Here is a 22,236-nt window from a genome sequence, read left to right on the forward strand (position 1 = left end):
GTGTACCAACGGCTCCAGAGCTCCCTGCGGGATCAGGCTGAGGCCAGACCCCAGCTGAAGCCACATCCCCCACTGCCCTATACGGCTTCTCTGAGTCATCACTAGTCCTACAAATCCCATCACTGGTTCTGCTTGTAGAGAACTCGACCTCATGGGGGAGTGGAAGGGAGACTTTTAGGACAGCAGGGCTCTGATCCCTGATTCATCACCCCGGGCAAGCCACTTAACCGCCTTCTAACCTGATAGGAGGAGATCCTAAGACGCTCTCCTACCCGCCCGCAGATGGTGCTCCATGAAGTCCAGCCAAGATGTCAGGTTTGAGGATGAGTTAATAGAAATGGCAAGCCTCTGACCTTTTCAGGTGCCCCTGCCTCTCCTACTGCGTGCTACAAAGAAGCCATCAGCCCAGTGGACAGGAGGCCTGACCAACATTGATTCCGGGAGCCAAAGGAGAAATGCACGTGTCAGATAAAGTACATAGGATTCTGCCCTAGAACCCGCAGAACCTTGGTGTTGCCGACCTGGTGAGTTTAAGCACCCACAAGAGTCCCTGACATGCTGTGAGCACTTGCAGAATGGTAACCCCCCTTTCCTGCTTCCCCTAGACTATACAGTTTATCCAGCAATGATGACTAACATTTCTTGAGCATCTACTATGTGCAAAAGTCCATACCTTTACCATTTGCTTGAATCCTTACAATCCTGCTCCCAAGTAAGTGAGAGCATCCTCATTTTACAGGTGAGAAAGTGAGGCTCAGAGTGCTTAAGCCACTTGCTTAAAATCATACAGCTACCAAGAAGCAGAGCTAGGATTTGAACTCTCTCCCAAGCCCACGCGCTCATTACTACTCTGGTCACACCCACAGAACATTCCTCCTCGGTTTTAGATTGTTCAAACCTGACGAGTGTTTGGTGACCCTCGGCCCCTGACTGTATTCCCACCTCTCAGCCTCAGAAACAAGCAGAGACGCGCCCACCCAGCGCCCGCCCTGGAGATGCTGAAAGAGCACACATTTCGGCTTGGTCAGGGCCGAAGCCATGGCTTAGATCCAGTCCTGCAGCTGTAAGTTCAGAAAGCATAAAATCACCACCTCCCCAGAAGTCAGAGGCTCCAGCTCTTTTTCCTGCACACAGGTTGCCCCCATTCCCAGAGCAAGCTCCAAGACACAGTCTACTTTGCATCACAAAAACAATAGCAACAACCGACAGTTCCTGTATCAAGGGCTTGCCACCCTCTAAGTGCCTGTCAAGTTTTATCTTGTTCAGCCTTCACCGTAGCCTTGCACAGAGATGGTCTTCTTACCCATTTTACAGATGAGTCACTGAGTCATGGACCATTTAAGTGGGCTTCCCAAGGTCCCGCTTAAAGTGTGTCTATGAAGCAATCGAAATGCCTAATACTAAGCGCCGGCTAGCCGGTGGGGCGCAGCTGGACGGTGGCATACTACACAGCTGGAAGGAATAAGAGATGATTTATGACAGATATGGCTGTGTCACTAGGATAAACTGCCTGGTGTGAACACTGCGATGTAGGATGAGGTTCCAGATCAACACCACTCGTGTGCTCGAGTGGTGAAGGGAAGGCAGGATACATGCGTGTGACTTTGGGTTAGACATGCATAAAGTATCTCTAAAGAACGAGCATGAGGCAGACAACACTGCTCACTTATGGGGAGAGGAAGAGTCGCTGAAGCTGAGCTGGGAAGGAGAATTTTCACAAAGTACCCCTTTGGATTTGCAACTGTGTGGCGATGTGAGCTCTCTCAAAATAAATGAACATTTAGTTTTTTTAAATGTAATTTAAAAATAATAAAGTGCTTTGGTGGCTGCCTATTGTAAGACTTAAGGCCTCCTCCTTAAATTCAAAGAACTGCCAGGTCCCTCTGCCGACTATCCTCCCTGTATCTCTGACCACACACACCTCCTGTCACACCAGCTTTTCCAGCTACTGGGCCTTTGCCTCTGCTGTTCTCTCTGCCTTGACAGCATCTTCTAAGCACTCTCACGAGTGCTGCAGGCACTCCATAAATCTGCATGTAAGGGGCAGAGCCAGGCCCGTTCCAGATCTGCCCCTCTGCACAGCTTGGTGTTAAGCCATATGCCACCTTGCATCCGAAACTACCATGAAGACTCTGTCTCAAGCCCGGAAAAGCCAGATTCCAGAACCCTGCATTTCTCCCTCTTTGCATTTTGTTCTGCCTATCTCCCCTTGGCACTGTTTGCTCAGGAACTGTGCCTCCAACCACCAGAATCTCCAGGTCTTCTGTTGCTTTCTGAGGAGCTGAAAAACCAACTCTGAAAGCCCATGTAACTTCAGAGCTCTAGCAGGTGTATGGGACGGGCCCCCGGGGGGGCTCTATGGGGCACTGCAGGGCACTGCAGGGCACTGCAGGGAACCGGCGTGAGCTGCTGCTGTCTGCGCAGAATTCGATGCCACGGTCGGCCTCCCAGCCCCACAGTCTTGGAATTCACCCAGAAGCTTCGCAGCAGAACCTACAGCCACCAGCTTGGACGGCGCCAGTCACTTCTATCTCTGTGTGTCCCTTTCCTGTCCCTCCCTTCTTCCCCTGAATCCAGCCTATCACTGCTCAATTAGGAATCTGGAAAAACTCAGACTATCTGATGGTGTGGGAAATGCAACTTGTACCAAGGACCTCAAATCGGGGGAGACTGGGGGTGGGTGAGATGTTCCAGGAACAGGGTCCAGGCTGAAAATATGTTTTGTTTGGCCCATGCAGTGTTTTTGAAAAGTAAAATCAAGCCAATATTCTAAAGGCATGGGACTTAATTAAAAATACAGATTGCCAGCTTCTGTTGAGAAATAGGAAGAATCAAAAAATATTTATAGAACATCTATTATCTAATATATCTAATATAGAACATCTAATGCCTAGACACTGTTCTAGGCATTGGGGATACAACATCAAAGCAAACAAACAAGAAGGAGGAAAATCACTGTCCTTGTGGAGCTTGCTTTTAGTGGGGGAAGACAGATAATAACCAAACAGTAAGGCATTAAGACCAAGAAGGGGGATTGAAGATTGAGAAGGAAGTTTGAGTTTAAATACGTATTCAGAGGAGGCCTCACTGAGAGATGATATCTGAGCAAAGACTTGAAGGGGGTAATGGACTGAGTCATGTGGATATCTGAGGCAGAGCATTCCAAGCAGAGGAGAAAGTAAGTGAAAAGGCCCTGGGGTGGGCATGTGCTGGTAAGTTGGAGAAATGGCAAGGAGGACAGAGTGGCTGGATTAGAGCGAGAAAAAGGAGATGGGTAGGAGCTGAGATCAGAGCAGCAGTGGGGCGAGGGAAGGGGGGGAACACCAGATCATGAGGACCATTTGAGCTTCCACTCTGAATGATATGGATGCCACGGAAAAGCTTTGAGAACTAAGCTGAATATGTTCTATTCTGTCTCAACCATGCATCCAACTTTGATTTGCCAAGCTCTTAGGGTTCCAACACACCCTTACCAAGGCAAGGACATGGGCCAGCAGAGAGAAAGATGGCAGTCTCTTGCCTTGCCTGTCACACTTGATGGAGCTGAGTGCCCCTCCACTTGCCCACACTCCTTGCCATTCCAGACTCCTCTCTTAGAGCTGCAGTGTCCCTTATACGGCCAGCTACATCCAGAAGATGCAGGCCTCTGTTGGCTTCCCTGCTGTTGTTCCTGAAGCCAGCTGGGACATCCCCAGCCTCCCCAGAACCTGGCCAAGGCTGGAATGGCAAGGCGTTGGCTCCTTCCATGCTGAGCTGGTTGGTGCCTGAGACAAGGACAGAGATAGGCCCGAGAAATGCTCGAGGTGAAGGCACTTCTGTGCTCCTGGTCTTGAAACAAAGCAAACTCACTGTCACCTCCACATGGTTCTCCCACAGCCACACATCACTAACAGATGATTCCTGCCATAAGCCTTCAAAGAGTCCCATGGGACAGGCCCCATTTTATAGGGTTTTCAGGTAGGCAAGGAGCCTAGCCCTCGCCACTCTGCAACTTTGGCAGGTGGCAGAGACCACACTGTGAGGGTCACAGTCGTCCTAGCTGCTGCATCTGCCCCATCATAAACTAGTCACTCCCAGCCAACACACAAGCTGGCCACAGATGTGAACAAGCCCACACAAGATCATCCAAGTCGGGCCTAGACCGAAGAACCATCCAGCTGAACTCAACCCCATCGCTGACCTAAACAATCATGAGATAAATTGATGGCTCCTGTTCTGAGGCCCCAATCTGTGGGGTGCTTTGTTACACAGCAAAAGCTGATGGAGAGAGCAGCCCATTGTTATACGACAACAGCTGGCTGTGGACCCAGAGTCTTGGGATCCAACCTCGGCTCCCCTATTCATTTTATTTCCTGTGTGACTCTGGCAAGTCACGTAGTCATTCTGGGCCTGTTTTTGCATCTGTAAAATGAGGACATAGAAATTCCCATCTTTGTTATATTTACCTTGCAGGGTTGCTGGGAAGAGCTGATGAGTTAACATATGTGCAGGGACCTTGTAATCCAAACTCCTTTTCAAGCATTAGGCAAGGAGGTCATTGCTAATGTTATTTGAGGGTCTGGCTAGGGAGGAGGAGAACAAAGGTCTAAATTCCAGTGTTTGTTTAGGCTTGAGTGAGACATTTCAGTGGATTATCTGGGATAGAGATATCTTGGTTTTGCCTATTTGGCATTTACTCTTCTTTTGGGGGTAACAGCACCCCAATTTTCCCTCGGGAAACCCTCCTTCTTTCTGTGTCGCTTAGGAGGAGCTCATCCATTCTGGTCCCTAGAAGTGGACCAACTTCCCTTTCCGGGCCAATCAGTGCACTATAGCCCATGGGCTACAGCAGTTGGTCCAGGGATAGGCACATGACCCAATCTGGACAGATGAAGGCCTGCCTCTGGGACTGCTTAGCTGGTAGAACAGAAGCCCGGAGCTGCTATTACTCACTTCCACCACCACATGGGAAAGGCCTGCCAAAGGATAAAAGTAGAGCTGAAAGATGGAAAGAGACCTGAGCTCTGATGATGCACTGGAATGCTGGACCCAGCCATGCCTGAATCTATCCTGGCCTTTTTGGCAACCATGAGCCAATATGTTCCTCCTTTTTTTTCTCGAGTCAATTTGAATTGAATTTTTGCCATTGCAACCCTCCTGAGCTCTATGTGTCTTCACAGACCAGCCACCTTGGAGCACACAGGGATGTCAAAGGCAGCCCGAATTGGTCGAGGCCTGGGGAGAAATACACCAGCCTTCAACAACCCCCTGGAACCCCCCTGCGTTCTGGGCATTGCCACCCAAGCTCAGGCCTTGCAGGAGGACAGGAAACATTTGTAAAGCTTCCTCACCAAGGCCTGCTGAGACCCTGCACTGACAATTAAAATTCAGTGACAATAAACAGCACTAATTAAAAGCAAAACTAAGTACTTAATAAGACAAATGAGGTGGTGGTATTAAAAGTCGGGATGAGAGAGCGGGCATTAATTAAAAACAACCACTAATCTCTTCCCTCCTCTGAAAAGGCTGTGTCTGTGTGTGTCTAGAAAATGCTCAGATTTGTTAATGTACTAAATGCCATGGGAACAGGAAGATTCTGGTATTGGTTCTGCCCGGGGGTCGGGGTGGCAAGGGTCTTCCCAGTGAAGAGGACATTTGGGCCAGGCCTTAAAGGATGAGCCGGAGTGTGCAAGACTGAAAAGACGAAGAAAGGGATGGGGACGTGAGTGAGCAAAGACTCAGAGGCTTCAGTGGACATGGCAATGTTTGTGGACTGGAGAAATTCACAGGAATGGAGCCTGGGGTGATCGGAGGGCAGGGAGCAGGGGGAAACAGGACCGAAAAGAGAGAGCAGGCCATGATTAACCCCGTCACCTAAAGCAATCTCCACCCAGACAACCCTGCTTGCATTTAAGGAACCAGAGGCTAAGACCACATGCTCTAGCAGACAGTTCAGCAGGGAGACCGAGGGAAGGGTGTGGCAGCCAAACTCATCCCACAGTCTACCAGCCTGACAAGTGTCTTCCCCTCCCTGAGCCTCAGTTTCCTCGTCTGTAGAGTTAGATCCCAAATTATAACTATCGTGAGGATTAAATGAGATGGTGTGTGGGAAGCCCTCAGTTCAGGGCCCGGTGCAAAACACCTGCTCATCAAGTGGGAGCTATCATGAATTTACGTTACTATTAATAACAATGATTTCAGTTGCGTTTTCCTAAAGATATGGGAGCCCAGCTCTGGCACTAGAAGGAAACGTCCCCGGCTTTTTGAAGCCAGAGTAAGTACATGCAGCATGATAATGATGAATAATGGAAATAACAATATATGATATTATCATATGATAGATACAGTGTAATTGTACTAAAGCAAGGGTTGTTTTTGAGGGCGGTGGTGGTCGTTGGTGCTGCTGACTAACCGTGTGATAGGATTGCCCTTCTCTCTCCCTGGGAAGCTGGGAGTGGCCACATGAGCCATTTTGGCCAATAAACGTTCCCAGGTGGAAACAGAAGCCGGCGCATTTTTTTTTTTTTTTAAATAAAGTTCAATTAGCCAGCATATAGTACATCATTAGTTTTCGATGTAGCGTTCAATGATTCATTAGTTGCTTATAACACCCATTGTGCGTATAACACTCATCACATCACGTGCCCTCCTGCATTCTGCACCACATTCCCCTTTCCCTGTCTTGCCAATCGTGGATGTACGAGGATGGAGCCCCCCTCAGCCCGGGTCCCTGTGGGAAGATACATGCAGAGCAGACACCCCCTACTAGCCCACCGCATCCAGGGAGCGTGAGCGAGAAACAAATCTCTGTTGTTCCAGCCGCTGAAACTTTGGGGATTATGTGTTACTGCAGCAACAACCTAACCCACCCTGTCTGTGCTTCCCACGGGCCGGGACTGTACTAAGTATTCCATGTGCAACATCTCATTTGAGCTTCAGAACAATCCTAGAAAACATGGTCTTTTATTACTCAGTTTCACAGATCAGGAAACGGAAGCCCAGAGAAGTCTAGTCCTTTGCCCAAGGACACACAGCCAGGAAGTCTCAACAGGGTGTGCATTCACACACCGAAGGCAGGGGTGAGCATCCAGAATTGATCTTCCCGAGGAGAATGTCTCCTGCTGGAGAGGGGTACCCCAAACCTTTCCTTCCTCCTCTGGGTTATGAATCCCTCTGTGCCGGGGCGCCTGGGTGGCTCAGTTGGTTAAGCGACTGCCTTCGGCTCAGGTCATGATCCTGGAGTCCCTGGATCTGAGTCCCGCATCGGGCTCCCTGCTCAGCGGGGAGTCTGCTTCTCCCTCTGACCCTCCTCCCTCTCATGCTCTCTGTCTCTCATTCTCTCTCTCTCAAATAAATAAATAAAATCTTTAAAAAAAAAAAAATTAATCCCTCTGTGCCCTGAGTCTACAAATCCAAACACTGAACTACTAAGTGCACACACTGTTAAAGAATGCTCTCCAGGACTCCCTGCACGGTCCAGCCAATCACCCGATTCCTTGATAAAGTGGAAACTCGCCTTTGTTGTGTTGTTAACCAAGCTTATCTCTGCTCCAGCTAGGCTGTGGTGTGCAAGGAAGAGAGGAAAAGCTCAGGACTGATTTTTGTGTTTGCGCAAGCATGCCCAGACACAGGGGACCCCAAACAGGAAAATGTGACGAGCCAGGTCTGCGTATTAAAACAAGTCAGTTAGCTTAATGGCCTCTGGCTGCCACTCAGGCCCAAGTTGCAGTGAAACTCATTCTGATTAAAACCCCGCTGGAACGGACTTATCTGCAGCCCTAAAGCTCATCACGCCACAGAGATCACAAGCGCCATCCTGACCCCTCCTCTACCATGGGGACAAAACAGAGCAGAGAGGGGCATTTATCCCTTTAAAAAAAAAAAAAAGGCAGTGGGCCTCATCCTCACATCCGAAGAGCATTTTCGCAATCACAGACGAGAGACATAGCATTCCCTTTTTACAGATGAGGAAACTGAGGCCCCACTTTGTCAAGGTCACATTGGTAGCAGGTGGAATATCCAAGGAAGCAGACCTGGGTCTTCTATAAATGAGCCTTCTCACTACCCTACTCCATTGACTACTGATGCAAATAATATAATATCTGGCTAGGCATACTAATTTGCTGTTATTGTATGGCAAATACGGTGGCTAGTGGCAGCATTGTATGGTCTGACCCAATAATAAAACAGCTTTGCTGGATATTTCTATCCACTCCTCCAGATGCATTCACCCTCCCCCCGGCTCTGTGCCCTGGGAGAATGTCCTGTGTGGGTGGTATTGGTGGCTCCCTTGTCCTCTGGCTCCTGGCTGGGTTTGTCTAATGGCAGGCACCAGCGGAAGACTGGAGGGTGGGAAGAGAGAGGCTAGGGCATGTATCCTCTGGCCCTCTCCTGCTGGTCACCGTGGGCTGGCTGCTGGGGTGTCACAGCTCCTGTCAGGAGGACCTCCTCCATACAACTCTTTTTTTTTTTTTTTGAGCTATTTTTTTTTTTAAAGATTTTATTTATTCATTTGAGACACAGGGATACAGAGAGAGAGAGAGCATGAGGAGGGAGGGAGGCAGAGGGAGAGGGAGAAGCAGGCTCCCCGCTGAGCAGGGAGCCCGATGCGGGGCTCGATCCCAGGACGCTGGGATCATGACCTGAGCTGAAGGCAGATGCTTAACCATCTGAGCCACCCAGGCGCCCCTCCTCCATACAACTCTTTCTCTTCTGGGTCCACAAGTGTTCCCTTGTGCCCCTCCAGGCCTAGAGAGGCTGATGGCTCCCTCCGTTGGGTGCTGGGCCGTGGAGCATCCAAGACCTGCTGGATTGCTCACGTGACTGTAAATGTCTCTTCATTAAACTCTCCTCATTTATTCCTCTGGGCGTGCGTCCAGTTTCGGAGAGCCTGTGACATGCCAGGCACGGCTCGAGGTTACTTAGCTCACCTAATCCTCACAATGAGCCAATGAACAGTGATTATTCCTCTTCACAGGTGAGGCACCTGGAGCACAGAGAGGTTCCGTAACTTCTCCCGGGTCACACAGCTAGTAAATGATGGGGACACATTTAGAATCCCAGCAGTGTGGCTCCAGAGCCTGTGCTTACGACCAGCTCACTATCCTACCCTGAGGGTCTGTCCTTAGCAAAGGTGGGATGGCATAGAAATTAAGAGCACCAGCCTTCAGATGGGCAATTTCCAAGTACCACCTCCTTTCCTTTTCCACACCATCCTGTGAGGTAGGCTCTGACATTACTCCTATTTCTGAGGCTCAGAGGGGTGCGTTAACTTGCCCAGGGTCACCAGCCAGGAATGGTGGGGCTAGCCAGCTTATAGGCCCCGGTGTGTCTCCCTTCAGTGCCAACACTCTTAACCACTACCCTGGGGGCACCTGGGTGGCTCAGTTGGTTAAGTGTCTGCCTTTGGTTCAGGTCATGATCCCAGAGTCCTGGGATCAAGCCCCAGATTCGGCTCCCTGCTCAGCAGGGAACCTGCTTCTCCCTCTCCCGCTTCCCCTGCTGTTCTCTGTTCTCTACTCTCTCTCTCTCTGTCAAATAAATAAATTAAATTAAATTTAAAAAACCACCTCTCTGGACCACCACTCTTATAACACAGCTGCCTGGACAGACCAACTGGTGGGAGGTACAGTGAGGGAGACGGGCTTAGGTCAAGAATGGCCTTCTCACCATCAGAGGTATCAAAGGAGGGTATGCTGCTTTGAGAGGTGAGGAGCTCCCATCACTGGAAGTAATCCAATGCAAACAGCAAAACTGCTTGTTGGGGCTGCTGTAAAGAGGGTGACATGCGTTTCTGGAATGGCCTCTCCTTTCTGCATTTGGAAAGGAACAGCTCAAGCTCATGTCATGGACTCCTCCTGGTCCAGTCACCTCCTTGCACTAACTCCCTGACTTGGCCTGACTCTCTTATCAAGCAGGCAGAGCCAGTGTCTTGAGACAGAAAGATTAAGTACTCTGGCCTCAGATGCTCCCTGTCCTGGGAAAATGCTTATTTTCACTTCATCCTTGTGAAGCAAAGGCAATCAGGACCCCAGAAAGGGCTCCTACTTGTTTTCTCGCCTTGGCATCACACACACACACACACACACACACACACACAGTCACCCTCATTTTCACCCAAGGTACAAATTTCATGACAGAATTTTCCATCAAGAGCTCAGGCTTTGAAAAAAAAAAAAGAGAGAGAGAGAGAGAGAGCTCAGGCTTTGGAATCACATGGACCTGGGTCCAACTGCTAGCTAAATCCAAGCTGGGTGAGTCTGGGCAAACTATTTAACTTCTTAGAGCCTCAGTCTCCTCATCTGTAAAATGGGTGCTGTGACAGAACCTATTTCCTAGGGCTGGTGAGAGGTGGGAGCGGAAAACAGAGTAGTAAAGACTACTACCTGGCCCAGTTCTGGCACAGGTGTTACCCAGGTGTTCTTCTAGAAACTCCACCACCCGAAAAATAACACGAGTTCCAGAGTCTCCAGCCAGGAAGGACACCTCTTGCCTCAAACAGTGTGGCCGTGGCCACTTCCCTGGGGTGTGGATGCCAAGAAATCTGAGACCACTTCGAAAAGAACAGAAAGCTTCTCTTCATTGCCATGAATAGTAGATCTTGAAGACCTGCCTCCCTCCACCCCCTGCCCTGCCCAGACCCTCCTGGTGCCAGGTGGGAGAAAGTAACAGAAAAAGGAATCTCGGTTGGTGTTGGCTGGAGGACATGAATGAACCAAAGTTCCTGTCTCTCCCTCTCTCTCCCCCCATGTCCCCATGGAAATAGCCATCAGAACATCAAGTACGGATGGAGCTCCCTGCGATTTACAAAGCCCTTGGTCTTCACGATCACGGGGGCAGGCGGGCATGAGATCCTCGTCACTGAAGGCAGAGAAGAACAGAGGTTGAGAGGGGCCGAGCTGCCAGGGTTCAAATCCCAGCTCTGCCTCTTCCTATCTGTGTGTTAGGACAGTCACTTAACCTCTCTGTGCCTCACTTCCCTCACATGAAAACCAGAGAGGACAATAACAGTGAGAATAGTACCTCCCTCGGGGTGGGGGACATTGAAAGATTAAATGAGTTAATACGTTTCAAGCACTTAGAACAGCGTCTGGCACATGGTTGGCACTGAATACGGAGAGGCAAGCTTCCCTGGTCACACTTCGGGGGTATAAAGGCTGCTGGGAACACCTGCAATGGTATTTATCGTCTATCAGGTGCCAGGGGCCACGCTATGTGATTCACTTACATGGGCTCATGTCATGCTTGCCAAGAGACACCAGAGTCCTTCTCGCAAACGGGAAGATTGGGGTAAGGGTTAACTGGCTTTCCCCAAGACTGAAGCAGAGCCAGTAAGTAATAGGGCTGGGAGTCAAGCACAGTTCGACTCTAAATACTCACCGCCATCTTCTTCCTCCTGCCCCTCCCCCTTCGTTGAGCCCCAAATCAGCTGAGAACATTCATTCTGTTACAGCGCTAAGTGCTCTACACATGTGGGTATCTATCTCAGTCCTCAACTCAGTCTTTAGCCCCGTTTTATGCCAGGAAACGGAGGCAAGGAGAGGTTAGGTATTGGCCCAAAGTCTCCAGCTAAACAGATGGCAGAGTCCGCGTCCAAACCCCAGATGTCAGAGTCCATTTTTGTATACACTACATACACACACACACACACACACACACACACACACACACACACACACACGCAATTCCTTTAAGGTGCATCCGATAAGTCACTGTCCATCCTTTGACTTGAAGACTTTCTGAAAAGACATTATATTCAAACTACATCTGGGGGTACCTGGGTGGCTCAATTGGTTAAGCATCTGCCTTCGCTCAGGTCATGATCTCGGGGTCCTGGGATCGAGCCCCACATCGGGCTCCCTGCTCAGTGAGGAGCCTGCTTGTCTCCCTCTCTCTGCCCCTCCCCCTGCTCATTCTCTCTCTCTCTCAAATAAATCAATAAAATCTTTTTAAAAAACTACATCTGAAGCTGATTTAGTTTCTCTTCTTTTCAAAGCTACTCGCACTAGTAGGCGAAGCATTTTATTGCATTAGGGGCCTCTCAGCCTCCAGATTTCCAGGGACTTACATGAGCTCTCAAAAGCATATGACGCCAACAGGGAAAATACGGAACACAGGCCATGGTCCAGTTTGTACTGGGGCAGCAGAGGAGATTGTTAAATTAATGTCCCTCAAGAAACATGCCTTCCACCTTGGGTAGTTCCTTCCACACTCACTCTGGACTTAGCATGTAGCTTTCTTTGGCCAATGGGAAGTCAATAAATACGACCCGAGCAGAGCTGAGGTCCCTATCAGAGTGCCATGCACTGAGATATGGAAAGGGTAGCTCCTAAAAGAAAACTGGAGTGTTGGTACCACGAAAAGGAGGAACACATGTCCGCTCCTCATCCCCCCACGGAGCTGTCAATCTTGTGGAGAATGATTTCTGTGAACTGTGGGAAGCTAAGCCCTGAGTTTCTGTGTTCTACGGACATTGGTGGGGTTCTCCCAGGTGGAGAAAGCCCACCTGAGAGAGAGCCCAGCCCAGAAGAAAGCAGAGCTAGAGAACTGGAACTCCATCCTAATGCTATTTTTGAGCCACTGGATACAGTCATGCTTCAGCCGTGCTGTGGACTCTTCTAGCACATTAGCCAATAAATGTCCCTTTGTATCGCTTGAACTAGCCTGAGTGAGGTTTACAATCAACGGAATCCCGACTGATAGACACGCACACTCAGAATCAATTCCCATTATTTGCAGATTCCATATTTGTGAATTTGCCTACTCACTAACTTTTATTTGTAGCCCCCAAAGCAATACTTGTGGCACCTTCATGGTCATTTGGCATGTGCACACGTGCACACACACACAGAACAGCCAGAAAAAAACGGAGTCGCCCAACATGCGTGTTAGCCGCTAAAGTCCAACTGGCAACTCTGCCTTCAGCTCTCATACTGCACACAAGTCTCTTTTTCAAGGTCTCGTTTAATGCCACGTTGTTTGCGTTTTTATCGCAAACAATAAAACGATGATGATAAACGGTGATTTCACTGTTTAAAATGGCCCCTGAGCATAGCTCTGAGGTGCTGTCTGGGGTTCCTAAGTGCAAGAAGCCTGCGATGTGCCTTACAGAGAAACTACATTTGTCTGATAAGTTCATGCACCATGTGCCATTGGCCGTGAGTTCAATGTTAATGAACCAACAATACTATATACTGTTACGGACTGAATGTTCGTGTCCCCTCAAAATTCATGTGTTGGGACTCTACCCCCACAATGGGATGGTATTAGCAGGTGGGGCCACGGGAGGTGATCAGGGTTAACTGAAGTCATGGGAGTGGGGCCCTCATGATGGGATTGGTGCCCATCTAAGAGTCACGAGAGAGTTTTCTTGTCTCTGCCACACAAAGACAAGTCAGCAGTCCTCAGGCCAGAAGAGGATCCTCACCAGAACCCGTCCCTGTTGGCAGCCTGACCTCAGGCTTCCAGCCTCCAGAACTATGAGAAAGAAATTTCTGTGGCTTATAAACCATCCAGTCTAACGTAGTTTGTTACCATAGCCTGAACAGATGAAGACAGGTATTGAATAAGGAGTCTTTAAGCAGAAACACACATAAAACAAAGGATATGTATGGATCGGCTGATGAAGTGTGAGGAGAGGCTTGCAGGGACCTAACCGCGTTATTTCCCTTAGGAGCAATGATTCAGTATTTGCTAATTCAGTGATCATGGTGACTTTGCAGAATGTAACTTCTCCAAATAATGAGAATCAACTCCCTCTCTCTCATACATATATATGTGTGTATATATAAAGTAGAAAGTATATTATATGCATAATGTGTAATATGCTATATATCTTAGGATATGCAGATGTTTATATATATAATACTAGTCAACAAGTGCTCCTACCTTTCCACTTTCCCTTTTACAATGAGGACTATTTAGTGGGGCAAACGCTTAGTAGTTTGGTCTGTTTTCTGTTTTATTTTTTCAGAGTGTGGTTGAGGCAAGGGGTAGATAATGAGATAATTGACGTAAAGAGGCAATTTGGGAGGAAAAGCGCCAAGGACCTACAGAGTACTGTCATTATGGCTTGTTTCCGGGCCAGCTTCTCCCCCGAGACGCCCAAGGTGCATTTCAAACCCTGTTCCTCCAACCATTCACCTTTCTGGAGCACAACGAGGTGAACTGGGAGGATGGAAACCAGCCAGGAGTGAACACATTGGTTTGGGGATTCGCCAGGAACGGAAAACTTACAGGAATTGTCTAGCACACGGCTTTTCTGGAGTCTGATCGGATAATGAAGCAGGGCTGGGAGCAAATGGGTTTCTGAGTGTCTTTGCCATCGAGTGCCCACGGCGTGGGCCCCGAGGGGAACAAGGTTTGCAGTGAGCTGGGGGCGGCTGCCCATGGTTCCTCTCACACCAGGCTGCAGCTCAGTTCCTGCCATCAACCAGGTCACTGACTGAGGCCTGATCTGAGGGAGTACGAAGGTCCTCATCTTTCAAAGCGGAGGGCAAGTGAAGAGTGAGTCCCCTTGGCCCTGAGTCTTAGCTCTCTTTGAGAAAAGAAACTTGAGGAAAGAAAAGAAAGCATGAAGGTCATTTCTCTCTGAAACATGAGTGGAGGCTTGGCAGTTATCTGCGAGTTTTTGGTCTGGTTTTGAATGGCCGAGCTGCCATATGAAAAGCAAGAAAGGACACAAAAGTGTCCCTCACAAGCCTTCGTGGGACCTGGGGATGCAGAAGCCTTGGGTGGAAAACCAGGCTCCTAGAAAAGCAAGTTCTTCTGGCAGAACTGAAACCACGGTCTGAATCTAGAGGCACGAGGAGGAGGAAGTGACACAAGACTCAGCCTCTCCAATAGCCACTTCACGGGGTGCTTCTGGAGACATCCTAAGGACCTCTCCTCAATAATCACCCTTCCTAGGAAGCCAACCTGTGTTCGGTGTAGGGACCCGTGAGACAGGAAGTGGTTAAATTCAGACACTTCACTGCTGCCGTCCTGGCTTGGTCCCTTGCTAGCCTGGGACCTTGGGCACGTTCCCTGGCCTCTCTGTACCTCACTTCCCTTGTCTGGAAAATGGGGGTTACAAATATTCCTTCTTCTCAGGGCTGGTGGAAGAAATGAGGCATGCAGAGTTACCAGCATGGTGCTGGTCCACACTAAATGCTCGGGAACTGGGAGCTCTCATTTCAGAAAAAAAAAAGACAATTCTAGCATGAAGTCCTGGTTGCCAAGCACAGCCTGTAAGGTCTGAACTTAATACCCTTCTCCTCTCTGTTTCCTCCACCTTCAGCGCCTCATGTCCACCTGTCCTCTCCCAGGTGCGGTAATCTCCAAACTGATGCGCTCTGGTGCTCTTTAAAATTCTCAGGTGGTGAGCCTGAGCATGAGGGACTAGGGGGCTGTAAAAAGTGCTAATTCCAGCATATGGGAATTAAAATAAAATAGAATATGCAAAATATATGCAAACCAAAAACAAACAAAAATGCTAATTCCAGGATCCCAACCAAACCACCTAAAGAAGAAACTCGTCATGGTGAGTATCTCCATCACACTTTTTGCAAGTGTTCCTGGCAAGATTATAATGTGCAGCCAGGATGGAGACCCACCAGCTTAGAACCATGGGCCCTGCTCCACACCCTCTTCAGGCCCCCATCCCTTCTGCCTGGGCATCTTACACTTGGTCATGCATCAGTCCCGTGGAGGGCTCGTGAAAACAGACTGATGTCCCCCCTGCCCACCCCAGGGTTTCTGTTTCTGTCTGGGACAGAGCCCGAGAGTTCGCATTTCTAGTAAGTTCCAGGTGACGTTGATGCTGCTCGTCTGGGGACCACACTCTGAAAGCCACCACTTTATGCCAATGCTACAAAAAGGTGACCGGGGCACCTGGGTGGCTCAGTTGTTAAGCGTCTGCCTTCGGCTCAGGTCATGGTCCCAGGTTCCTGGGATCGAGCCCCACATCATCGGGCTCCCTGCTCAGCGGGAAGCCTGCTTCTCCCTCTCCTGCTCCCCCTGCTTGTGTTCCCTCTCTTGCTGTGCCTCTCTCTGTCAAATAAATAAATAAAATCTTAAAAAAAAATTAAAATTAAAATTAAAATTAAAAAATAATAAAAAAAATCTTCAAAAAATTTTAAAAAAAGAAAAGAAAAAGGGGACCCATGAGACCAAGCTTCCTGGTTGCCAGCCTCCTTTCTGTGGGTACACTCTCGCCCTGAGTCAGAGCAAATAACTTTGGGGTGTGCTGGTCAATGTCATCAGAAATCTGGGAAGGCCAGGGGGAGGCTGAAGGCTTTGGGGCCTTTCCTTCTCTTGTTTCTCTCCTTTTAAAAAACAATCCACCACTTAAGAGACTGTCCCTGAGCATTTGCTGCTTGTTCTTCCGCACACAGCCCAAACCCTTCGCCTGCAATGCAGGTCTTCTTAAATATTGAATAAGTCTGCTCCCACCAGCTGCCGTGGCCAGGGCTGAGGAAATGTGGATATTGACTAAGTCTTAATGTGATTAATCAGGTTAAAAAGATCAGGCTGCTGAGCTGGTTTTATAAAAGACCTTCACTTTTTCCCCCATCACCAAAATCTCCAGTGCCTCAAAACCTTCCCTGTCCATCCCCCACCCCTTCTAGGCCTTGGGGATTTTTTTTCTCCCCCGTACTGCTGCTTTTGCTGTTCAATGAACCACCAGGTGAGTTAGAGCAGCCTGGGGAGTGGGTCAGGTTTTGAACAAGAGCACGAATATTAGAGAGGCACAGTTAGCATTCATTTATCCAACAAATACTTACTGAGCACCTACTAGGTGCCGGATGCTGTGGGATACAGTGCACTGAGTGGACAGTGGTAAATAAAAGTGTCAAATGTTCCTGTTCTGTGGGAGCTGGCATTCTACTGGGGAGACAGACCACGAACAAAATAAATAATATAGTAAGATCATGTGTCACATGGTGCTAAGTGCTAGGGAGAAATGAGCACACAAGGAGGATGTAGGATTCTGGCACGGGGGTGCAATCTTAAATAAGATGATCTGGAAAAGGCCTCTCTGAGAAGGTGATGTTTGAGGAAAGGGCTACAGAAGGTGAGGCAGGAGACAGAGGGCGGAAAGGATTAGGAGGACCCCTTCTAGAATGTTGAGCTCTGAGATTTCATCGTCATCACCATGATCATCGCCATGATGATGGTAATAACTAAGGTTTATTGAGCCTCTCTCATGGGCCATGCCTGTTCCAAGCAAAGATGATCTATATGGAATCATTAAATCCCCAAGAAAATCCAGTGAGGTCGATGTTATTGCTAGCCCCATTTTCCAGGTGAGGAAACTGAGGTACAGGGAGATTTAGTAACTTGTTCGGAGTCACAGGGCAGCAGGGCTGAGATTTCAACCAGGTGGACTAGCAACTATCCCTATCCCCTCTCTCCACACCACGATTCACCATTCACCGCAGAACAAAATCTCTCCCTGGTTGGGGTCAGATCAGGTCATCTGCTTGTGAAAACTGAGTTTCTCTCCAAACCACTCTCAGAATAAAGACAAGTTGCCACACCATGGCCCTGCAGGTACCACCAACCTCATCTCACACTGGGCTCCTCCCAAGCTTGTGCTCCGATCACGCTGGCTTTCATTCAGAGCCTTGAATGCTACCTCAGGGCCTTTTCAAGTGCTGTTCTCACTGCCATAACTGTTCTTTTCTCTTTGCTTTACTCAGTTAACTCTTATTCATCCTTCAGCTCTCAGGTCCAATGTCACTTCCTCAGGGAAGCCCTCCCAATTTCCTTGCCATGCTCCCTCATAGACCTCTTCAGAACGCTCAGGTTTTAATTATATATATATATATATATATATAATATCCACATGCATGATTACTGATTTATGTCTACCTCCTCGAGAGAAAGGACCAAATCAAAATAATTTTCTGCTATATTCCAGCACTGAGTGCAGTGCCTGGCAAATGCTATAAGTGAACAAATAGAAGGTAAGGATCTTCCCAACCAAATATTCCTCAGAAAGCCCCTTCTACCCAAGATGTTTTTCACACTGTCAAGCGCCTCTCATTCTCTCAATTTATTTTGCATAGCAAAATAGTTCAAGTAAATTCTTTCTCAACTTTTCAACCACCAGGCAACTCCAAATGGTGTCTCTTCCTTTTCCTGTTCTTCAACAAAAAGTATATGCAGTAGATGAGTTTTGTTAAAGTTATAAAACTTTCCTTACTTTTCTGGTTCGCTAATTATTTTCTAAGTATATATCAGCAGCAGGAAAAATCAATCAATCAATTATTTTATATAAAATGTGATCTTAAGTATGTGTGTGTCATACAATTAATGAAGCAAACATTATATATAAATGGACATTCAGTCATTTCATCTACATCCCTAGGAGGTTTTTGTTTTCTTGCTTCTAGTTCCCAGTAGATTATTACTTACGTCTGGCAAAACGTTTTGTGCGGGTCACTGAACGCTGGGGGTCCTGGCAGTTCCAGCTGCTCATTTTCCAGATGAGAACCCATCGGGAAGGGTCCTGAGGCCACCGAATTCACCGTTTGCTTTTCTCCAGCCTCTGTGACTGTCATTTTGTCACTTTTTGTCAGATTTATGCTTTGTCATTGGCCTGGTGGACCTGCTATGCTTTGGAGCTCTGTGACTCGGCCATTGTCATCCCCGGGGACTGAACCTTTCGCTGGGAAATCAGTTTACCTCCAAGGGGCTTACTTCCTTCATCTGTAAATGGAATTCATAATTCTAACCCTCCTTTTTGGGAGGTTACGGTAAAAAAAAAAACAAAAACAAAAAAAACGTTGACTCTAGAAGTAACTTTAAAAAAAAAAACATTCTATGTAATCATAAGCAGCTGAGATTTATGTCGTCAACATGTCCGTTTATGTTTATGTCCGGGTGCTTCGTGTATGTATTACGTCACAGAGTCCTCACAGCGCCCCTGCGAGGGAGGCACCATTATTCTTCCCATCTGACAGGGGAGTAAACTGAGGCCAGAGAGGCCAAATAACTTGCCCAAGGGCACAGGCTGGCAAGTCGCACAGCTCGAATTGCAAGGAGCTCTGGGGCAGCAGCTGTACCTCTAATCGCTGAGCTACGGCCTCCTACCAACCCGTGCCCTCCCGCCCTTCATCGGAGTAACATTCATGCTTAAGACCCCAGATCCAAGCCAGGAGGATCTGAAGACTACAGAGTCCATTTCTGCAGAGCTACCTATTAAACAAAGAAATTCTAAGCTGCTCGATCGTCACAACTCCGAACAGTAAGTGGTGATTGATTATCTCATTTTACAGAGCAGAAGAACGAGTCCCTGGGAGGTTCATTTCCTCGCTATGAAAATTCTGTCTTTGACTTTGGTATCCAAAGGATCTGGGTTGGAGTCCCTGAATCTCCCCTTGACCAGCAGTGTGAATTTGGGGAACTGGGACCTCTCTGTCCTCTACAGCCTCGGAGTTCTGGTCTGCACTTAGGTAAGTGTAAAGCCCAAGGTCAAGCCCCCTGTCACTGCTCTGTGACTTGGTGGACAGGATCCAATTCGTTTGCTTCCTGTATCAAAGGGCAGCTCTGGGACACAACCCCTATATGGTACAGCCAGAATTCGAACCCAGCTAGATACTCTTAGCTCAAGGATCTTTTTAGCAAGAGGATGATGAAATGCTATAAACAGGTAGGGAGCCCCCCCGTCCTGCCCCAGGGCATCGGAGACCACCCTGCAGTAGAGACCTGAGGCCACCCTACAGTCTGTGTCAACCCAAAATCTCGGCCTTGTGGTGCCCCATGGGGATGAAGGTTCCCATCCTACACCCACTGCCATGACAACCAGAGGAAGAATTTTCCAGAGCTGGAGTCTGTTCAGTCCCAAGGCCTTGGGGGGTCCTTGGGGCGGGGGGCTCTCTGGCCACTTGAAGACTCCCACTACCAGCTTCTACGGTGTTTTACCCTCTGAGCGTGTTCAGGACCAACACGAGCCTTTCTGCTGCTACCAGTCCATTTCCAGAGGCCACGTCAGTGTTAGAGTAGAAACCCCAGGCCTGGGGACCACACAGAGGCGGCTCGTGTGGCTGACTCTGGTACGGGACCAGGGGCTCTCCACATAGATGGGGAAAGAACTACTCAACAGGGTGGCCACTGTCTCGGCCTCAGCTAGGAAACTGTTCCCCAACACACACACACACACACACACAAACACACACACACACACGGTAGATCCAGCAGAACATCAGAACATGGAGGGGATATAAACATCTATCCAACCCTCCTCACAGGGTGCCAAAAAAGTTTTATCACACAAAGCAATGACATGCAGCCTCTCACTTCACTCTCAATAACCTTATCAAATGAATACTATCATTCTCCCCATTTTACAGAAGAAGAAACTGAGGCTCAGAGGGGCAAAGTCAGTTTGCCAAAGGTCACATAGCCAGTGGGTATCAGAGTCTGATTCAAACCCATATCTGCTGGGCTCCAAACCGCATCGATGTGACCACTGCCTCCTTCTCTTTACCCATAGGGCATCATGAGTGGGTGTTCAGTGTTTGTTGAGCAAACAATCAAAAGCTAAACAGTGAAGCATCTCCCCACACCTCCCCGATGACTATTAAATCTCTATTAAAATAAGTCTCTGTGTCCTGAATCCCAGCTGGTTAGTGCAAGAAAGTCCCAATATAGTCCAGGTAACTGGAAGGAAGCTAACAGAAGCTAAGAGAATGGGTAAAATGTGGGGGTATTTATGGCTGGGACTATAGCAACAATTGGAAGCAAAGGACTAGATGCATGTTTTGCAATATGGAAGGATCTTAAAAACACGGTGGTAAGTAAAAAAAAAAAAAAAGAGCAACAAGGAGATTTATAGAACATACCGTTTATATAAGTTAAAAGTCCATACTTTGAAGGTGCATATACAAACAAAAGAGATGTCCATTAAATAGGATAGAAGGGCTGCCTGTGAGGGGAGGGGAATGGCCTATGAGGATAAAGAGAATAAATAACGAAAAACTGAGAAAGAAACCTTTAGGGATCAACGGTGGTCTTGCCCTAGGAAATGAGAAAAAGAACTCCATTGTCCGTACCCGGGCCAGAACAAAAATTCCCCACTCATCTACAAAGCAGATGAGTTCTGGGTGGAAACCTGAGAGGCTCCAAAGGAGGCCAGCTCTCCTCACACTATAATCAGAAGCAAAGCCCCCTCCTGGTCACCAGCATGGGAGCACTATTTATTTCTCCCTGGGGACTGCTCTCCAAAGAGGCATGCAGTGTTCAGAAAAGGACACGCGCCCAGACCCCTCTGCAGATAAGACAGAGAATACGTAGGTCCCAGCCAGATAAACCCTCCCGAAGGGGTGGGGGGGGAGGGCGGGAAACAACAGAAAAAAACAAATCTAAAGAAACGGCCAGCTGGTCTCTTTGTGACAAGCACAGGAGGTGTGTGATGGGTCTGTACCTCTAGGGGTGGGTCGTCTTGCTTTGGAGCTTCTGGGACATGCCAATGCTGAGGATCCCCTCTGGCCGGGGCTCGCCAGCTCTGGTGAACAACATGGAGGTCTCTAAGGATCAGAGGGAACGCTGCGAACACCAGCAACTTGTGTCTTCCCTCCTGCCTAGCAGCCCTTCCCACGAGCCCCCCATCTGTAGACCTTTGGGAGAAATACTTGGCCACATCCCCGCCTGACACGGCAGCAGCGGGACCCCCTTCCAGTATGTTGCTTAGCACTGGCAGATTAATTCAGCCCCTGCTCATGAGAGAAAAAACCCTGAGCTGCTGCCTTTTCCTCTGGGGAGAAAGGGATGGTGCATTTTAGCGAGCATGGAAGGAGCATTTGCAATCTCCTTGAAAGCCCCCCCCACCACCTTGGCACGCACTATTGCTGTTGCTTCTTAAGCCAGTGGCCCCTGGTTGCAGCCAAGACCCCTTTTGTGATCCCCAGAATCACAAGTGCTGCACCAATGCCAAGAACAGGTCCTGTCTCCCTGGGAGTGGGCCCTGGTTCCTCCTGCACCCCCACATCTGATCCCTCCGTAAGACCTGTCTGTGATCCCGCAAAATACACCCAAATCTGACCACCTTCTTCCCTGGTCCACGGCCCCATCACTGGGCCCCCACTCTCTGGTCTCCCGGCTTCCACCCCTGCCTCCTGCAGTCCTTTCTCCACTAACAAACCAAAGTGATCATGACCGAGATTGTGAATTAGATCATGTCACGTTCCTGATGAGAACCCTCCCCCAAAATAAAATCAAATCCAGACTCCTCACCTGCACTGGAGTCCTGCATGACCCAGCCCCCAGCCCCCA

The 22,236-nt window shown here is 48.7% G+C and overlaps 1 long non-coding RNA gene across 7 annotated transcripts in view; it reads right to left on the bottom strand.

The window, feature by feature from the left end:
• LOC115937803 (uncharacterized) overlaps positions 1 to 22,236 on the bottom strand; it is a 193,781-nt gene that overhangs the window by 17,140 nt on the left and 154,405 nt on the right. The window lies entirely within an intron of this gene.

This window comes from Leptonychotes weddellii, chromosome 13, assembly GCF_054177405.1.
Source record: "Leptonychotes weddellii isolate Sample4059 chromosome 13, ASM5417740v2, whole genome shotgun sequence".
In the NCBI taxonomy this organism is placed as follows: domain Eukaryota; kingdom Metazoa; phylum Chordata; class Mammalia; order Carnivora; family Phocidae; genus Leptonychotes; species Leptonychotes weddellii.